Source organism: Loxodonta africana, chromosome 1, assembly GCF_030014295.1.
Source record: "Loxodonta africana isolate mLoxAfr1 chromosome 1, mLoxAfr1.hap2, whole genome shotgun sequence".
In the NCBI taxonomy this organism is placed as follows: Eukaryota; Metazoa; Chordata; class Mammalia; order Proboscidea; family Elephantidae; genus Loxodonta; species Loxodonta africana.
Window position 1 is genome coordinate 26875913 of NC_087342.1, and position 20838 is coordinate 26896750.

The following is a 20838-nucleotide window of genomic DNA, read 5'->3' on the forward strand; positions in this document are numbered from 1 at the left end:
ACAAGGCAGAGGCTCTGCCCCAGACAAAGCATTAGAACGCCTTAAAGAAATGAATCTACAGATGGGCAGTCGCTGGGTTGGAACAAAGCCCACAGCAGAGAGTTCTCAGGCTATTGGTCTAAGTTGTATCAATGCGTTAGTTTCTCAACCAAATCGGTCATGTCAGAATTTCACAGTTGTTCTGTTCCCACTCTGCCACGATCCTCCAGGCCTCTCTGCTTATACAAACGGCATCTCTGCCACGAAGCCCAGCTCCCGTCTCCAGTAGAACCTGCCCTGATTTCACATCCTCAACACCCGCTAGAAGTCCCTACATCCGAAATCACACACTTCAGCTGCACACCTTTCATACAAATCACCACTTCTAGTCTTGTATCACAGTCACTTAGGTGTATGCCTGAGCACCCCTCCCAGACTGTGAGGTGCTAGCGGACAATACCTGAGGCTCACAGCATCTTTCTGAATGGAACACTAAGCCCAAAAAACTGGTCTGGAAAAAAAGGGGGATGCGGAAGTTCTATGATCAAATAACTCTGGGAAACAAATCTCCTAAGACGTGTCTTGGGAGGTCACATGTACATTAGTTTACTAAAGGCTCAGAAAAGATATCCACTGAATTTTAATTTGGACTTTCCCAAACTCACCTGGCAACCAAACCAACTCATAGCGACACTACAGGACGGAGTAGAACTGCCCCATAGGGTTTCCAAGGAGCAGATGGTAGATTCAAACTGCTGACCGAGCTCTTAACCACTGCGCCACCAGGGCTCCACCCTATTCATCATTTCTTCTACTGCACCCCTCCCTCTCCACATTAAGACTATGATCTTCTAAAGAGCAGGGACCCTGTCTGAATCATCGTGGTGTCTCTGGCACCCAGCAAAGCGCCTGACACACTGCGGACCAGTAAAGATGTGTTCAATGTATGAACTAAATGCAATCTTCTTGCTTCTGAGAAAAGAAAACCAAAAATGTCAACATGACCTTCTCTGTATCATCCTCAATGTTCAGAAAAATGTCTCCCACACAGAAGGTGCTCAATAACTCTTGAAGAATGGAGTGGATGGAATGGGATGGAGTGGGAAGGAATGGGATGGGATGGAGTGGGATGGCATAGGATGGGATGGAGCGGGATGGAGCGGGATGGGATGGAGCGGGATGGGATGGGATGGGATGGAGCGGGATGGGATGGGATGGAGCGGGATGGGATGGGATGGGATGGAGCGGGATGGGATGGGATGGAGCGGGATGGGATGGGATGGAGCGGGATGGGATGGGATGGAGCGGGATGGGATGGGATGGGACGGAGCAGGATGGGATGGGATGGGACGGAGCGGGATGGAGCAGGATGGGATGGAGCGGGATGGGATGGGATGGGATGGAGCGGGATGGGATGGGATGGAGCGGGATGGGATGGGATGGGATGGAGCGGGATGGGATGGGATGGAGCGGGATGGGATGGGATGGAGCGGGATGGGATGGGATGGAGCGGGATGGGATGGGATGGGATGGGATGGGATGGGATGGGATGGGATGGGATGGGATGGGATGGGATGGGATGGAACACAACTGATCTTTTTTGGTTAACTTCTAACCTGTGCCAAAGCAATCTACTGCTGAGCCAGGTCACCAATTTTTCAAAACTCTCATGTTTGGAGAGTTGTTAGACTAATAATTTTCTTGGCTATGCCCCAAACCGGAAGTTCCTATAATATTCCAGACTCCTGCCTCTCCTCCTCCTTTACCCAAGCTGGGTGCTAACCAGAAGAAAATGAAGATGACAAATCAGAAGAAGAAAACCAAAGGCTCTTTGGGGTGGGGGTAGTGGTTTGTGCAAACTGGTGGAGATAAACAAGAACTGTCTGTATCTGATTCAGACTTAATAAGATAGTTTGCCGAATGTTAATTAAATACTTAGTGGTTGTCACCAACTACGGTGATTAACTTAATTTTGAATTAAATAAGCAATAAATGCTTAACTGAAGTTCTATTAAATTTTACCCTGCAAGTGAGTATGAGGCTCTTAATTCACTTTAAACAAGATAGTTATGGCAAGTTAGTTGAATTTTATTGCCTAAGGATAACTGCCTTATTAAAATTAAATTGACTATTTTATAGAGAGGGAAATATGTTATCTGTTCTTCTCATTTACCATAAACAAGCCTAAGAAGGTTCACAGTGGGTCCAACCCACTTGGATTGGGGTTATTTTGTTTTCTGATCCTGTTTTAAGAATGAGTTTATCCATTTAAGAATGAATGAAAATATAAAATGCCGAAAGGTCTACGAAGGAGTTACGCATAAGAAGACCGAAGAACGAGATGGCCATGTTTTCCAAACTAAAACTCAAGGCTTTGCTTTCTCAAAGTAGATACAGTTTCGAGATGCTATGTAGACACCACAATACTGAAATTTCCAAGATGTTTCCATGGTTAAAAAGACAGTGATTTAAAAAAAAAATAGAAATCTGCTCTGGAAGGGGGGAGTTATATGATCTTCTGTAATTCATCTCACTTTGCTAGCCCTAGGCTTCCTCACATGTTAAATTAGGAGGCTATCTGGAGCCCCTGGAAGAGTGCCTGGCACACAGTAGGTGTTAAATAAACATTTCCTGAACAAATTAATGAATACATAAATAAGTAAAGCTTGTTCTTGTTTTTGTTGTTGTTAGGTGCCATCGAGTTGGTTCCAACTCATAGCGACCCTATGTACAACAGAACAAAACACTGCCTGGTCCTGCACCGTTCTCTTGATCGTTGTTATGCTTGAGCCCATTGTTACAGCCACTGTGTCAATCCATCTCATTGAAGGTCTTCCTCTTTTTTGCTGACCTTCCACTCTACCAACCATGATGTCCTTCTGCAGGGACTGGTCCCTCCTGATAATATGTCCAAAGTATGTGAGATGGAAGTCTTACCATCCTTACTTTTAAGGAGCATCCTGGCTGTACTTCTTCCTAGTCAAATTTTTCATTCTTCTGGCAGTCCGTGGTATATTCAATATTCTTCCCCAACACCATAATTCAAAGGCACCGATTCTTCTTCAGTCTTATTCATTGTCTGGCTTTCACATGTATATGAGGCAATTGAAAATACCATGGCTTGGGTCAGGTGCATCTTAGTCCTCAAAGTGACATCTTTGCTTCTAAACACTTTAAAGAGATGTTTTGCAGTAGATTTGCCCAACGCGATGCATCACAGCAACACAGAAGCCCCCACAGTACGACACGCTGACAGACGCGTGGGGGAAAGAAAAGCTTAGGAAACTCAAAACGTCAAACATTTTTAGCCCTTTCATACAGAGCTTCTCCACCCTAGACCATTTTCAAATGTTGACATTTGACAATTCACTCAAGAGGAAACACAAACACTAAAACATAACTTGGGAAATTCTGTCAGTACTGAAAAGGGATGCAAATTAAAGCATTAATGAAAGATTTTTTCTTACAAAGACAAATACAAGTTATAAAATTAATGGTGAAGATACAGTGAAACAAGCAGATTCACACACTGCTAATAACTGCAAATTAGTACAGTCTTTCTGGAACTTGGGTGGCAACTTATGCAAAAAGTAATTAAAACGTTCAATATTTTGCCCCTACGATTCTCCTTTGAAAGAATTTAAAACTTATTTAGACAGTTATTAAGCATTTATTTAAGATCTAAAACCAGGTATGGTCACCTCCTACTCACAGCAACCGCATGTGTGGCAGAGTAGAACTGTGCTCCACAGGTTTTCAATGGCTGATTTTTCAGTAGATCACCAGGCCTTCTTCCGAAGCACCTCTGGGTGGACTCAAATTGGCAACCTTTCAGTTAGCAGCTGTCTTAGTTATTTAGTGCCACTATAACAGAAATAGCACAAGTGGATGGTGTTAACAAACAGAAATTTATTCTCTCACAATTTAGGAAGCCAGAAGTCCAAATTCAGGGCAACAGCTCTAAGGGAAGGCTCTCTCTCTCTCTGTTGGCTCCAGGGAAGATCACTGACTTCTTTCAAAATCTGTGGGCCTGGCGTTCCTTGAAGATCTCCACGTGTCTTGGCATCGATCTTTCCTTGGGTCTAAGAGGTTCTCAGCGCAGGGACACCAGGTCCAAAGGACACTGTGCTCCTGGCTCTTCTTCTTCATGGTAATGAGGTCCCTCTCTCTCTGCCTCCTTCTCTCTCCTTTTATCTCTTGTAAGAAAAAACATGTGACTCAAGCAAGAGTGTGACTTGAGTAAGAGTGGTGACTTAAGAAGGTGTGGTATGACTCAAGATACATCTCACCCTAATCCTGTCATTAACATAACAAATATAACCTAATCCTCATTAACATAATCTAATCCTGCCTCATCAACATCAAGAAGATAGGATTCAAAACATATCACAAAACTGAGGATAATTACATCAGATCACACAATGGAGAACCACACAATCCTGAGATTCATGGCCTAGCAAGGTTGACGCAGATTTTGGGGGGATACAATTCAATCCATGACAGCAGACAAGCATCTTAACTTTTTGCACCACCCAGGGACTCCAGGAAATAATTTAGAAGGAAGTAAAAGCTAGCTGTCCATAAATGTTGATCACTGCATTTTTTAGCATGTTGCATTGCATTTCATTTAAGAGGGGGAAAAAAAAAAATGAAAACTCTCCAGTGCCCACAGTGGGCAATGGTTAAACTAAGATGTATCAATTTCAACAAATCTTTAGTCACAAAAAAAATATATAAAACCTGGCAAAAACAAGAAAGAGTTTCTTGGTAATAATATTAATCGAAAAGAAACATCATATACTAAAATGGATACACATTTTAAGGATTTAAGATTAGGGCTTTGGTCTCAAAAGAGGCCAGAGAGGTAAATAACAGCTCTATTTGGATAGAAGAGTTTCGTTTTGTTTTTTCCTGTGAAGTTGAGTATATGACTGCAAATGAATTATTTTTCGTTTTCCTTTAATAACAGAGTAATACTTTGGAGGAACTCAATTTTTTATTATCAAAGATATTCTCAAAACTCAAGTTGTCATTCCTTCATTTGTTATTCATTTATATGTTCATTCAATAAACATTTATTAAATTCTTACCATATATCAGGATCCTAATGGATACCGAGGATATGAATACGAACAAAAGCTAGGCTGTCTCAGAAATCTTCACAGGCGGGGGATAGGAGAAAACTCTTAGAAAACTTAAATCCTGGTTCCATGTCCCACTAGCCTGGAATCTGGAAAAGTCACTTGACCTTCCCCAGCCTCAAGTTTCTGATCAATCAAATACAAATAATAAAAAATGACTACCTTTCACAATTAGTGTAACAATTAATCAAGGTAATTTTCAGGGGGAAAATGGTTAACGGTAAAGCCCTATAAAAATTGGCAACCGATAGAAAGTGTCATAACTATAATTTCTGGATCCATTTTGATCAGGATCACGCAGGCTGACCTGGGCCATGATCTCTCTGGTACATGAGTTAATTTATTGGCACCAGAATGGTTGTTCCCTCACTTCTCTACATGTACTACAGCTGGCTGATATTAAGAGCCCCATCATCCATTTTTAACCCTCTCTGCCTTTCTTCCAATTTGACTAAAATGACTCTGAGGAGCCAGATGCATCGAGAATCCTGGATATGACTGTCATAAGTATCTTTTCCCAGGAATTAAAAAAAAAAAAATCAGAAGAACACCAAAGACACAAGGAAAATATGAGCCCAAGAGACAGAAAGGGCCACATAAATCAGAGATCCCATCAGCCTGAGACCATAAGAACTAGATGGTGCCCAGCTACCACCAATGACTGCTCTGATGGGGAACACAACAGAGAGTCCCTGACAGAGCAGAAGAAAAGTGGGGTACAGAACTCAAATTCTAGTTAAAAGACCAGACTTAATGGTCTGACTGAGACTGGAGGGACCCTGGAAGACATGGCCCCCAGACTCTCTGTTAGCTCAAAACTAAAACCACTCCCAAAGCCAACTCTTCAGACAACGATTAGACTGGGCTGTAAAATGATACTTGTGAAGAGTGTGCTTCTTAGCTCAAGTAGATACATGAGATGAAATGGGCAGTTCCTGACTAGAGGTGAGATGAGAAAGCAGAAAGGGACAGGAGCTGGTTGAATGCACTTGGAAAATACAGGGTAGAAAGGAGAAGTGTGCTGTTGCATTATAAGGAGAGCAAATTTACTAGGGTCACATAACAATGTGTGTATATATTTTTGTATGAGAAACTAACTTGAACTATAAATTTTCACTTAAAGTACAGTAATAAATAAATAAAACATTTCTGTCAAGTACTACCAATCCATGTTAGTCTACCAGCTTGGTGGAAAAAGCTAAAATGAACTCAAAATAAAAAGGAAAAACAGCAAAAAAAAAAAAAAAAAGTCACAGTTAACTCCAAGACCATCTATCCTAAGTCTCCAACCAATGCCTTAATTTTCCCTACAGCATCCCTACCAGTCACTGCTTGAATATGTCCACCACTATGAATACGTCCAGAGACTAGAAATTCCATTGCTCCAGAAACAGACAATTCCATTCAGAATGAAGACGTTTCATGTAATCCTTAAAAGTACAAAGGGGTAAAGATCTTCCTCTTGAAGCTATCTCTACAAACATGCACTGTTACCCTTTTGACACTAACAGGGAATAGGATCACCTCAATATTATGCTGGGACCAGGGCTGTGTGACTTTGGGTGTGTCACCTTCTCTAGGCCTGGGTTTCCTCTTGTGAAAAATGAAAGGGATGGATGATCTCAATTCTACCTGTAAAATATCTCTCACATCCATTGCTTCAACCATAATCGAGCTTCCCTTTAACTTCTGCCTGGGCTACTACAATATCTCTCGTTATCTCTTGGACCCTCCTTTTCCATCCATCCAGCACATCATAACCATTTAGTTTCCTTATGTACAGATCCAGTCACTTCAGTTCCCTGCTTGATGCTCCTCTCAGAATACCATCTCAACACCTCAGTGTAGCTATCAAGGCCCTTCATAATCTGTGTCCAACCTACTTCATTGGCCTCTCTACTATGTGTGTTAGGTATTAGGTACCATCAGGCAGGTTCCGACTCATAGTGACCCCGTGTACAACAGAACAGTCTTGCACCATCCTCACAATCTTTGCTATGCTTAAGCCCATCGTTGCAGCCACTGTGTCAACTCATCTTGTTGAAGGTCTTCCTCTTTCTTGCTGAACCTCACTTTACCAAGCCTCTCCTATTCAGTCCACACTAAAGACTCCATTTTCCAAGGTGCCATGCACTTTCTCGCCTCCATGTCTCTGTCCAGGTTATTTCCCCTTCTTATTATTTCCCCCATTCCTCTCCTCCTCCACCAGACAAACTTCTACTCCTCCTTCAAGGCTCATATCAAATGACAGTCTCTTCATCAGTGAAGCTCCTCCCAGGCCCCTAGAGTTGCTCGCTGTCCAACCAGAGCCACCACGTATTTTCTGCACAAACGTCCACATCCTATCTTGATTACTCACATGTCCTCCTTGAAGGCAAGGATCACACAGCATTCAGGTTTCCATCCCCAAAGCCCAGATTAGAGCTTCACTCATTCATTCACAGGTATACATGGCATGTGGTATCAAATGAATGAATACATGAATGTGTCAGATCAATGAGCACCTGTATTTTTGAAGCCCTGTCTACCTGTTATTACTATTATCAGAATGTCCTTCAAGTGACACTGCCAGGCCTGTGGCCAAGGAGAGGAGAGATATCCAGGGTGAAAAGAACCAGATTACAGGAAAGCTGACCTACCTTTCACCTCATTCTAAGAAAAGGCGACAACAGCACTGCCAGGTCTGCATTCCCGATGACTCAGGGCACACCTTGCCCTTTGGGTGGCACCTCACTCTTACATGAAAAAATGATTTGTTTTCATGACAAACTAGACAGAAGCCACAGGTGCCAAGCCAATTTTTTTTTTTTTTTTTTTTCCTGCCTAGGAAACAAACAATAACCATCTCCAGTGGAAACTCATTAGAAAGAATAAGTACAGGTCACTCTGGTGCCCTCTTGGCACAGAATTTAGTACAGGCTTGAGATCCCAGAGTTATACTTAGAAACCGTTATCAAGATGGGAAGTAATAGATTCAGGAAGGAAATAAGAGCTGAAAGATAAAAGATTCAGAAACCCAGCTAAAGCACACACACGGGCTGAGAATTAATTTTATTTCTTGGCTGATGATAGCCAGAGCAATCTTGGCTGTTCCTCATATCTTGGTCTAAGGCTTCAAGTCCTTCAGTCCAACCCAAGCCACTGCACCTCCACGAAGCTTCGCCACATACTCCAGGGGACGTGCACCTATCATGGGTCCTTCAGTGTACCTCTCTCATGGAAGTTTCTTATGTTCTAGATATATATTAGCATGTTTTATCAACCCTAAAAAACATGTGTGCCTACAATTTGGGCATCCTCTTCAAACCTTCTCAAACCTTGCCTTTATAAAAGTAGCTCATTCAACAAACATTTCCTGGGCGCTTAGCACCTCCTCTAACAAAAACAGTGGATTTTTGTGCACTGCCTCACTTAACACTCAGCTTCAAGCAGAGTGACCGTATCATTTATCCTCCAAATCAGAACACCTCGAAGAGTGAAAGAAAAACCCAAAATCCACGGCCGTCGAGTCGATACTGACTCATAGCAACTCTATAGGACAGAACAGAACTGCCCCGTAGAGTTTCCAAGGAGCGCCTGGTGGATTTGAACTGCTGACCTCTTGAGGACACTATTAATAACCACATGGGGACACAAGTATCAACCAGGGTTGTCCTAGGCAAACCAGAAAGTACAGTCACCCCACCTATGAAGTAGGTACTGATGCTCTAGACATTTTTACAAACAAGGAAATTAAGGCCAAGGTTAAGGATGGGAATATCTCAATATCCAAAGAATGTTCTCTCACTGCATCTGTCCATACCCATATTCCCCCAAGCAGGAAAAGGCAGAGGACCTGCTGAAGTCCTCTGCAAAGGGGTAGCTGAGTGGCTGGTTGATGGTCTGACTGACTAAGGAATGCTGACAATGGCAAGAGCACACAAAGTGATAATCCTGGGGATGAGGCGAGGCCAAAGCATACTTCCTGAAGGTCAGCAAAATTACCCTACCATATCCTGGTCCTCATGCTTAAAGGCCCCAGGAGAGGCTCCCTCACAAGTTTCTGAGGAAGTTCTGGCTCCACTACTCAGCACTAGTTTTTTGGTTGAACTACAGGGGTCTTTCTTGCCATAACATGAGGCCAAACACGTATAATTACATGTCTGAAAAACAAACATAGCACAGACAAGATCCAACAATGGGGTGGTCATGATGGAAGAAGGGACACCGTACAGCCATCCGTGGTGAACCATCTCACAACTTGGAAAGGCCTGTAAATGTCTGTGGCACTCAGCCCACTTTGTGACCAAACTATTCTTAACACTGGTCCCCACATTAATAAGAGGACTAAAGAGAAAATAAGAAGGTATACCAAAAAGTACCGGTGACCAGCCCACCCTCTGTATTAAGCGTCAGAGCTAAGACTTGAACTTGGAGTTGTCTGGGTCTAAATTCCATGATCTCCACACGTAGAGTAAGGTGCCATCACTATCTGTTAGACAACACACTGGGCACAAGAATGCCACAACAGGCAGAACCCTAGCCACATGTACACACTGCATTACCATTTATGAAGCACTGTCACTGTCACAGAACTTTTTCTGGTCCCCACATCAGCATTGTGATATACCATACGCTCTCTATTTTGCAAACAAAGGTAACCGAGGCTCAGGGATGTTCCCGAGCTTGCTTAAGATCACTGGGCTAGCACGTAGCTCAAACACACTGGTCTTTTTTTTCCCTAAACGTGCTGGTGATGGCACTGCCAAAAAGACAGCATGGTGAAACCCGAGGGCTTCTCAGTCCTCAACCTGATTCTCAGTCTCAACTGCCAAAGTCTAGTAGATGGGTAGCTAATGCTACTAATTAGTAACCAGTGAAATAATAATAATTAGTACACAATGAAAATATGTATATGCCTTGCTAAAGGCTTTCATATCAATTATCTCATGCTCACCTGCAGAAGGAGCAGGACATGCATTTGAGAAATGGGAGTTTGATTCTCACTCTACCTACCACTTACGGCCCAGAGCCCGGTGGGAAAGTTTCCTCATCCCTGAGCTCTGTCTACCCCACGCTCTGCAAGACAAGACTGATCCTGCCAGCCCATCTCTTGGATTGCAAATGGGAAGTCAGTAATAAAAATGTAAAATGTAGTTGCCACATAAAAAGTGCTTGGAATGGCTATGAAATACTAACAGGTTCTGTGAGATGGGTTGTGATGGGCAAGTTTAAGAGGGACAGAGACAGGAGGATCTACCCTATAATTCATCTAATACTGGCAGCCCAATAATCTTAAGGCAAGCAAATATAAGTGTATCTAAATGGGACAGGTGGCTTATCACCAAGTAGGAAACCTTGGAGTTAGCATGGAGTCAGAAGCTTGGTTCTTCCCAACAAGTCATGGGCATAAATGGCGGAAACATAAATAAATCCCCAAACACATACACACTCAAACTGAATCACTGTAATCACTTTGTTTTCAAGGTGTAAAGCACAAAGTTTAAGCCCAAGAACATGAAGATCTCCAAGTTGTATTCCCTTCCAAAATTCTCCATAGCAATGCACCTGGCGGGTGGGGGTAGGGTGGGGAAGGAATGTGTCAGGCATAGCAGAAAGCAAGACTCAAAAACTCCTTGGAGAGAGGGCTGGCCTGCCAGAACCATACGGTTTGGTGTGACTGTGAGCAAGTCTGTCCTTTGCTTGGAGCCTCAGTTTCTTCATTTGTACAATGAGGGATCAGGTCGCTTTGACCCCCAGGGTCCCAGCCCTCTCGGTGAAACACTTTTAAGACAGGCATTGGCCACCTGCTTGCTCCTTCTCCTACTGCCTGCAAACATTGGTGCCCATAAACTAGTTTCTTCCAGCCAAGGCTGATAAGCTAGTAAATAATTAGAAGGACGAGAGTAGGAACTAAGCTGCCTGATCTTACAGCAAACAGCTTCTGGAATCCCCTTTCCCCTCCCTACTCTGCTGACCTAGTCCAGGCCTGTATCTCCTCTCCTGGAACATTCCAGCAATTTCCTAAGCTGGATCCCCTACCTCTGGTCTTAACCTGATATCTGCCATCAGTGTTCTCTGAAACACAGATCCAGTAAGGCCCTCTCTGGCTCAAAAAGCATCAAAAGTCTCCCCTGCCCCCACTACCACCACTGACATTCTTTTACAGTAATGTCCGAACACACCCTCCATTCCTCAGACATTCTCAGGTCTCAAGCCTGTGCACACACATCAAGGTCCCTCTGCCGGGATAGTTCCTCTACCCCTGTCTGCCAGGCGAACTCCTACTCATTTTTCAAAACCCAAATGTTCTTCTTTTCCATGAGCATTCAACAGTTCTTCCAGGTAGCTGGTCACTCTTCTTAGTTCTCCCATTAGTCTTTTGTCATCACTCTGTTAGGGCTCTTACCCTGTTCTACTTCAGTCTCTTTCTTTTGCTAGAATGAAGGTCCTTAAGGGAGCCTGTCTTAGTTGTCTTTGTAAGCCTGTATCCAGCATTCCTGCCTAGCATATGGTAATCCCTCAGGACACATGTGCTGGACTGAACACAAGCAATTGAGGTATATATGATTACAAGTGTACGTGGGATAGTAGGGAGCAAGGAGTCTGGGAATGGCTTCATGGCACAAAGTGGGTTTTGACCTTGATCCACAAGGATCGTAAGATTACAACCAGCAGAGATGGAAAAGCAGTAACTCCAGGGAGAGAAAACAGTGTAAGCAAAGGCATGGATTAAGAAAACAGAGGAATATTCAAGGACAATACAGCCACATGGCTATGTGAGGGAAGAGGGAAAATACACTTGCAATTACCATTACCCTTTCCAAGGCTAGTCTAGTGACTTTTCAACTTGACACTCCTAGTTCTCCAATCTTGACCCTGAGGTTGGGTCTGATCAATGCCACCTATGGCAGCTACAGCATGGGTGATTCTCAACCCAGTCCTGGCACTCCATAGGCCCAAGCTTCTGGTGCAGTAAAAAAGTCCCTCTCACTCATCATTGCTATCCTGTGGTTACAACAAACCTTGTCAATTCTTTTCTTCACCTAACAAATATTTCCGGAGTATCTACCATGGGCAAGGTACTCTTCCAGGCATTGGTAATATGACCATTAACCAAGCAGACATAGTCACTATCTTGATGAAGTTTAAGGTGGAGAGGAGACAAAGACAAACATATAAAGTCGGGCGCTGGACCATGCTATATTGTTTTTATAACACTGTTCATTCATTTAACAATTACTGAATACCTTCGGGGCAGCAGAGATGAGAAAGTCAAGGTCTTATTTACTTTGCTGGATGCCATTCCCAGGGTCTGCCTCCTCTCACCAGACTATCAACGTCCAGGACAGCAGCCCATTCATGTCTTTATTGTTGAGTCCTCAAGATGCAACTGACCCTCCTGACACAGGCAGGCTCTAGGAAGGACTTTAGTTGATACTCTGAAGACCTAAAAGCCAGAAAACCTTCTTGGAAGAAGGAGTCAGCATGACCCAGGGAAAAGCAGGATCCACCCGGAGCTATTTCGCTCAACTCCAGAGAACATCTAACATTGGACGTAGTTATCATAAGATCAAAGGCAATGACTAAGATTAAGCCCTACCATCACTTCTCCACTGGGTTCCTTTATTGCCCCAACAGCTTCTCTATAGGGATGCATCAAAGCCTTATCACCACAGGGGACTGGGGAGGTAGGTTCGGGCAAGAGGGGTGGATGATTTACTAGAGGCTCTGTCATCTCCAGTCAGGCGAGGAGAGAGAAGACACCCAAAGGGCAAAGCGAATTATAGCAACTTAGGAGTGAAGAAGGGGCTAGAGTAGTGTCAGGGTGTAATTAAGAAGCCTACTTGCCCATGCCCAATGAATGTGTGCTAAAGTAATTCCAAGGAAGGAGCTGACAAACAGTGTAGATTTGAACTCTTCTTGCGTATGGGCAGAGAGAGTGGTGACGCAGCTATAGATCAGGCAAAGGCTTGAAACTCAGTCATGTCACAGAGGAGTTGTAACCTTATTCAACGTCTCCAAACTCATTTTCTCATCTGCAGAATGAGACTGATAATCATAAAATCTATTTTAATGAATCAGTATGAGAATTACAGGAGTGCATGTTAAATACTCAAAAAATGTTAAAAATACATTATTATTATTATTATTATGGAAGAGTAATAGGAAGATAAGCATTTTCCAGCCCCAACTCTGTGGATTATTTGCTTTCCAACATTCATCCCATTAGCTACTCACCCTATTTATAGAAAGTCAAGAGAGGTGAAATCCCCACTGATATATCCATGTCCTATCTCATTTCTGTGAACTGCATTAGAAATACACCATCTATTTCCTCCAAGCATCTGGGCTGCCTCTAGCAGACTCCCACCATATACTTCCATTCCTTCCTCCCCCTCTCCCCTCACCCTCACGTTCTCTGCCCCATCTGCACCTTCGAGCCCATGGATTTCCACCCAGATACTAGCTTACTGCATCACCTTACCTCCCCCTTCTTCATGGTGGTTTCTTCTAGCAAGGCGCAGCCTTCCAATACCATATTCCAGGAAAAGTCCCCACCCACCAGGCACACACTCAGCTCTGAGCTCATAATTACTGGCCCAGGTCAAAGTCTCAGGTTCACTCAGCCAGTTAATAAATGTGTTACCATGGCTCCTGCATTACCATCCAAATTTTGAATCCCGAAGACTTGGTTCCTGAGCCCCTGCCGGACCTTATTCTCAGGCGACTCTCTAGAGAACCATCTAATGGCCCATATAGCCTGAGGTAATTTTAAACCTGCTTAGCAAAAATAAAAGTCCTCCCTTCCTTCATCCTCCAGAGCCCCCTTCATGCTGGCCGCTCAAAACACAGCCTCAAGCATAAACCACCTTCTTCCCTCCATCTGTATGGGCTGCTACCTTTGCCTAGCAGATGAATCTTTGTCCTTCCATTGGGCAACTCGTACTTCACCTGCAAGATTCAGTTCAGACACCAGCACCTCTGTGATGGCTTCCCCAAGGTAGTCTCTCTTCAGTTCAAAGCAGGCAAAACATACCCCTATGACAGTACTTATGGCACTGACCACCCAGCTCCCCCCACACACACCCCTATATGTTCTTCAGAGACAAGGACCATGCCCTCATTCCTGGCACACAGTAGGCAAACCCCAAAACGTGTGTGCTTCATGCCCCACTCTTCTCCTTTCAGCGTAAAAATAGCTGGACTCCATCAAATACTTCTATGGTGTTAGATGACATTTTCTAGCTCTCTGTGCATTTTACACGTAACGCAGCAAATCTCTTTGCTAAGAGGGCCTTCCCAAGTTCTCATGGCTTACCCTCTGTCCTTGGCCAAAATCCCATCTCTCCAGCAACTGAAACCATGGTTCTGAAATCAAATCCAAATTTTTTCCCCCATTTCCATTTAACCCAAATTAGCTCCACAGCAGCGGGAAGTCACATATTAACACCCAGAGTCAAAGGTTCTGGTTAGTAATTTTGAGCACATCCCTCATTAGCTGTGTGACCTTGGATGAGGGTTAAAATGGAGATGACTGTGCCCCCAGGCCTCATTCTCAGGGACTTTTTTGAGATTGAAATGGAATATCTGACAGCAAAGTGTTTTATAAAGCACAAAGCACTGTAAGTTCATGAAGGGTATGATTAACAAATGTTACCTACCAAATCTAAGTCTTTAATTGTAAGATGTACCATTATCAACTCAGAATAAAAAAGAAAACTGCTTAACTATGACACATCCATGATTGTAAGACATCCCAATTTCAGTGATGGTTCCATTTCAAAAATATATATTTTAGAATTGATGAAATACAATTTATTTATCCTGATAAAATAAGGAATCTGCTATAAAATTTTACATTTGCCATTAGCACAAAATGCTGCTCTTGTTGTTAGGTGCCATTCAATTTTGACTACTGGTAATCCCATGGGACAAAGTAAATCTTCCCCATATGTTTTCTTGGCCGTAAGCTTTATGGAAGCAGATGGCCAGGTCTTTTCCCCTCAAGGAGCTGTTGGGTGGGTTCAAACCACCAACCCTTTCGTTAGCAGCTGAGGGCTTAACCATTTGCACTACCATATATGTCATGTAAATGAACACTCATTGGTGATATTCTTAGGCCAAATTACTGTCCCTCTGACTGGAATCTGGGTAGCAGTAGGCTCCCTATAGTCAGCTCCTCACCTCCAAATCATGTCCCAGCAATATCCTGATTCTCGAGCCTGGCATTTGTAAGGCCCTGCATAATCAAGCCTCTTCTCCCACCCACGACTGCCTGAAACTGACCGTCTAACCTCCCCCAGCGGGATAATGTCCCTACCAGAATATGTTACCCCACAAAGGGGCCTGCTCAGTCCCAGCCACAGTAACAGCTCAGCCGCTCAGTTTCTCTTCCCTAGGCTTATCCCCAAAGCCAAGTCTAGGCCCCACCACTGCTTAAAGGGAGCCAGGCTCTGAGGCGCTGCCTGACCCAAAGGTCCCAGGGCTGCACCCCTTCATTCAGACAGCAAATCTTAACTACTCATCGTCCAACTAGAGTCTAGATTCTAGACTGTAAAGGCCTGGATGGTGGGGATGGGAGGCTGCCTTGTAAAGATGTAAACGCAAGATCCACACTCTTCCTTTTAATTGCCCTCAAGGGCTGGCAAGAACCCTGGAAGGAGAAAGGCTGGTGATGGGGGTACAGGGAACCCTCCTGGGAGTTCTGACCAACCCCCTCCTCCACTGCCACCACCTACTCCTATTCACAGTTGTTTCTACGGCTAGTTCTGGCTTTCTCACCGCCTCTATTTTCCTATCTGTAAGAGTGAGGGCAGGAGGGAGAATTAGTCGCTTTCTAAAGGTGCCTCTATCCACAACTTCCCTCCGTTCACTATAAGGCTTTCCTAAAACGCACAGGTGCTGGGAGGGCTAAGTCATCAAGTCACTAACACCTCAGTGAGAAAGTTTTACTGGGGACGCAAGCAATTTAGTAAAGGGTGGGGGAGAGAAAGAGAAAGGAATTGTTAAATAGCTCAGAGAAGATCCCGAGTTTTTGCTGATTATTTTGTGTTGGGGACAGGAAGGCAGTGGATCTGTAGGGAGGGGAAGGGAAGGGAAGTGCGAGAGAACTTAGGATCCCGGAGGACTCCGCGGTCCCAAAGGCTCTCCCCCCCGTTCTAGTATCTAGGCACAATTCCACTGATATCTTCTCTCATGCAGCCTACTCCCCAACTCCAAGCCCCCAACACAGTTATATTTAATTTCACCTCCACTTCCCAGATTTTATGTAGTCCTCGGTGATCCTGGGCCAGTTCCCTTGGGGAAATGCCCTTCCTCCACGCAGCTGACTGGCGTCAGAAAACTCCCCATTCCTCAAAAGCCCAGATCTAGTACTGCCCTCTCCAAACGGCCACCTCTGGTCCCTCCCCAGGCAAAATAAATAAATAAATAATAAAACTCCGTTCCTGAGACCCTCAAAACTTTATCCATATTTTCCCGCAGCACTTAGGATTTTCTACTTTGGGTCAGATTTGGCTCCTGACAGAGCACTCCCTGAGGGCAGGGGCTGCACCCCCTCTGCCTCTGACACCCGAACCAACACAGCGCCTAGCACACCGTGGGTGCCGGAGAAATGTTTACGTAAAAGACACGAGGGGTCTGGAGCCATCTCTTGTGACTATGGCTTGGTCTCTAGTGAGTGACGTTGAGGCAGGCCCTCCTCCTCTGTGGGCCTCAGTTGCCCCGACTGTAAAATGGGGGAATTTGGAAGACTCGGCCTCTAGGCCCTTTCCCCTATGACAACTGTGATTCCGCGAAAGCTCCAAGCCGCTGGGCGTGGCCCCGCCCCCTGGGCACCCAGAAAAGCCAGGGCAGGGGGCGCACAAGGCCTGGCTCCAACCCCGCCCAGCTCGGGGTCGACGTTTCCCGAACTCTGGGCCCCCTCCCCCACGGCGTGCACCCCGTGATTGGGCCGCAGCGGGCACTTCCGCGCCGCGGGCCCGGCAGCCCCGGCAGGACGCACGCCCAGCGGCCCGCACTGCTGCCACCGCGGAGGCGCTTGCGCCCGGGACGGCTGGGGGTTCCCGAGGCGCCGGCGGGCGGAGGGTGAGGGGAAGTAAGGAGGATTTGCAACAATACCTCGGGGAGGAGGCGGCCGGGGCAGCGGCGGCGGCGGCGGCTGGAGGCGGAGGCAGAGGCGGAGGAGGAGGTGCCCCGGCACTCCCCCTCCCATTGTCCCCGGCCCCCGGGCAGGCCCGGCCCCGCGCCCCGCAGCGGCCCCGCCGAGCGCACCCCGCGCTCGGGGCGGAGCAGCCAGCCCTTACCTTGCAGCGCCCGGCTCTCCCGCTCGCTAAAGCTACTTATCCCGGGAAAGCTCGCGCGGGGCCCGGGAGCGAACCCACAGAGAAAAAGTGAAACTTCGGCCGGCTGGAGCGGCTGCTGGTTGGTGCCTTTCCCCCTCCTTCCTCCCCACCGTCCCCACCCCCTCCCCTAGGTCTCCCGTGCGGTGCCCTGAGCGCTGGAGGCTGACGTCAGGGGCCCGAATTCCTGACTTTGCCTGCACGCATTTGTCCATGTAAGGTATGGGAAGGCGTGTGCCCGCGCGGCCGCCGCGCAGCGCTCGCCGGGGGGTGAGGGGGCGCCCGCCGCGGGCGGCGGCTTTGCCAAAAGGTGGCCGCACCGAGGGCACTGCCTTTCCTGGGAGGAAGAGGAGGAGACGCGGGAATGCAGGGAGCTGGGAAAGGAAGAAGGGAAAGAGGGAGGTGTGGAGGCTTTCCCTTTGCTGGAGGAAGAGGAAGGAGACGTAGAAGGAGGAAGCGGCCAGAGTCCAGGGGCTGCTGGAGACTCAGGGATCCTGCTCTGCTATTAAGGTGCCAAATTCAGGCTTTGAGCCTGTGAGGAGGAGATCCTGCCATGGAACCCCTATCCAAGATCTTGCTCGTGAGCCCCGCCCTGGATTCGCTGCAAGACTCAAAACTTACAGAGCTGGCAGGGGACCAACGTCCAATCTGTCCACTTTACACATGGGAACGCTGAAGGTCTCCGAAGAGAAATGACCTGCGCAGGGTCATAAACTCAACAAGGCAGGAACCGAACCGGTGTTCTGCCTCCTGCCGGGTTCTCGCCGCCAGGCTGGGCCCTGTCTCGCTCCTCTCTGCTGACCCACGGGTTAGATGGCAGCGGGCAGCGAGGACCACCCTGTGAAGTGATTTCGTACTTCCATTGGCCCTGGAGCCAGTTCCTGGAAGGTTCTGATTGACGGGGAGCCCTGAATAGCAATGGCAATCATTTGCTTCAGGGAACTTCCTGGTCCTGTGCTCGAATAATCGGACCCCTGGAGTTTTAACATGTACTTCGAGGGCACTGGGGGTGGGTCACCGCTCAGTCCTGGAAGCCCAAAAAGCTTGCGCTCTGCTTATAGTAGTAAAAAAGTCTGCGAACTGGGTGAACTGGTTTGAATAAAGGCGAGCCTATTCTTGGAAGGTTTGAGTTGGATGTTTTTCCTCTGACATTTGCAAATGTGAGCAAAACTGAGAACCACTATATACTGTCAAGGAATTATAATGTCGGGCAGCCATTGCCTGGAAGACCGTCCTGGAAGGCTGGAGACTGTTTCCTTTTATTCTTTTCCTACAGATTTCTGAAAGAATAATCCCTCCCCTCGGCACTTTCTCAGCCTCTTATTAGATCTTCATGAGTGTTGGATAAGACAAATTGTAGTTCCCCGTTTACATTTGAGGAAAAACTCAGGTGAAGTGGCTTGCCCAGTCACAAAATAAACAATTGAGCAAGCACCTGACCCACTCTCTCCAAGTCACCTGACTAATCCCATGATCTTTGCACCAGAACCATGGTGGAGAAGTGGTTAAGTGCTATGGCTGCCTATCAAAAGGTGGGCAGCTCGAAGCCACCGGATGCTTCTTGGAAACTCTATGGGGCAGTTTTACTCTGTCCTATAGAGTTGTTATGAGTTGGATTTGCAACGGGCTTTGGGTTTAAGGTGATCCAGTCCTGATCTCGTTTGTGAATGTTGAAAGTCCTCGGTGAATTACCCATTCGTGAAACCTCCAATACTTTCATCTTGTGTAGAGGGATTCTTTGGACTAGCAATTAAAGAAATAAATTATAAAAACACGTATTATTGCATTTATCATTTATCAAGCACCTTCTTTGTGCAGGGTTTTTGAATTCAGACATTCCAGGTTTCAAATTACTTAACCTCGCATGTCTGTTTTCTCATTCCTTACATATAAATACATAAAAACAGTAGCAGAGGGTAGGGCCAGAGCACCTATCTCATGCACTCGTTAAATATTTTACTTTTTGCATCTAAGGTGGTTTAAATTAGGAAATATGAGCTCTGGAAGTGATTTTGTTCCGGGGCTTGAAATACATCAGATCCCACTGCTATAGAGTTCTCTCACTGTGTCAACATTTCAGCAAAGCAATGTTCTGAGTGCTGCACTTGGGTACCAGAAAGTCCTACTGTCACCAAGTGAGAATGGATTCACCCAGTCCTCAACAGATGTAACAGGACTTGACCAGCATTTCTCCCCTTCCCCCCGCCCGCCCCGTAAACCCATTTATAAGGAATAATAGGGTTCTAATGAGGATTTTTTTTTTTTTAATGAGGATTAATAAGGTATAATTAGAGTCATTCTTTTCTTCCATCTTACAGGTTATGAGAGTGGTGTGTTGGCTCCAGGAAGGCCACTGATTATGTTGAAACTGTTGTGTGGGTGTGTTGGGGAAGATCACTGTGTTTGTCCTCCTGAAATATTTATGAATTGCTCAGGTGGGCATGGTGTTAACATGAGCGTTATATAAAGTTAATCACAAAAGAGAATGTCAGCTTGTGAGCCACTCACCAGGACCGTAAAGAGCCATGTCATAAATTAGATGCTTGCTGAACCCCATACACCACTGTCATCAGTGCACACCCAAGCCAAGAGCCTCCTTCTCATTTGCTGTTCTGGTTATTTCTGTATTCTAACTTTTTTCAACATCCCTATCAAAACTTGTGCTTACAGGGGCTTGAGCCACAAGGGAAAGCTGAGTAAATCTGCAGACTCAATGCTAGAGAAATACAGGTTTACCAGTGCAGAGACTAAAAGAAACAATTTCAGGTGGGCTGGGAGGCATGAGAGGCAGGAGTCATGTGGTCCAGGGATTGCACACTAGTGGTCTGATGCTCTACGGCCCCCCAATGTGATGGCAGCAAAGACTGTTAGGCAAGAAGGGGTATGGACTCCACCACTTCCTTTGACCCACTACAGCCCTTACCCAGAGGCCTTTGTGTATCTCACTTTTACTGAGGGCTTGTGCTAGGCACTGTTCTATGGATTTTTCATATGCAATTCATTTAACCCTTATAAAACCCTTCTGAGATAGTAGGCATTATTACTTTCTCTGTTTTGCCCATGAGGAAATGGGCCAGTGGAGGTTAAGTAGCTTGGTAAGACTCACAGAACTAGTACATGGGAAAGCTGAGATTTCACCATAGGCCCAGGCTGCCAAGTGGCTATCTGGTCTCTGAGCACTCCAGTGTGGGGAACTCAGATCTCCTTTGACTGAGCACAGTAGAAGAATAGGACATGATGAGGCTACCAGAGTGATGTGAAGATGCAAGGCAAATACTTATCTGATACTGCCTCTCCCAGCTTAAAACCTTTCAGTCCTGACTCCTTAGTATGGTTTTGCACAGCCCTTCATGATTTGGGACCTGATTACCCCTTCTGCCTCATGTCTGCCAGTC

General features: G+C 45.8%; 1 protein-coding gene across 19 annotated transcripts in view; it reads right to left on the minus strand.

The window, feature by feature from the left end:
• Nucleotides 1–17520, minus strand: part of LPP (LIM domain containing preferred translocation partner in lipoma) — a 761291-nt gene extending 743771 nt beyond the window's left edge. For 13 of the 19 annotated variants that reach the window (XM_023551613.2, XM_023551608.2, XM_023551599.2 and 10 more), the window contains exon 1: nt 17408–17520. The gene's annotated coding sequence lies outside the window, so the exon portion shown is untranslated. Of the gene's footprint in view, nt 1–3691; nt 6314–17222; nt 17265–17407 lie in introns of those variants that run through there. The other 6 variants (XM_023551617.2, XM_023551610.2, XM_023551609.2 and 3 more) reach the window with 4 other exon arrangements.
• Nucleotides 17521–20838: the final 3318 nt, after the last annotated feature.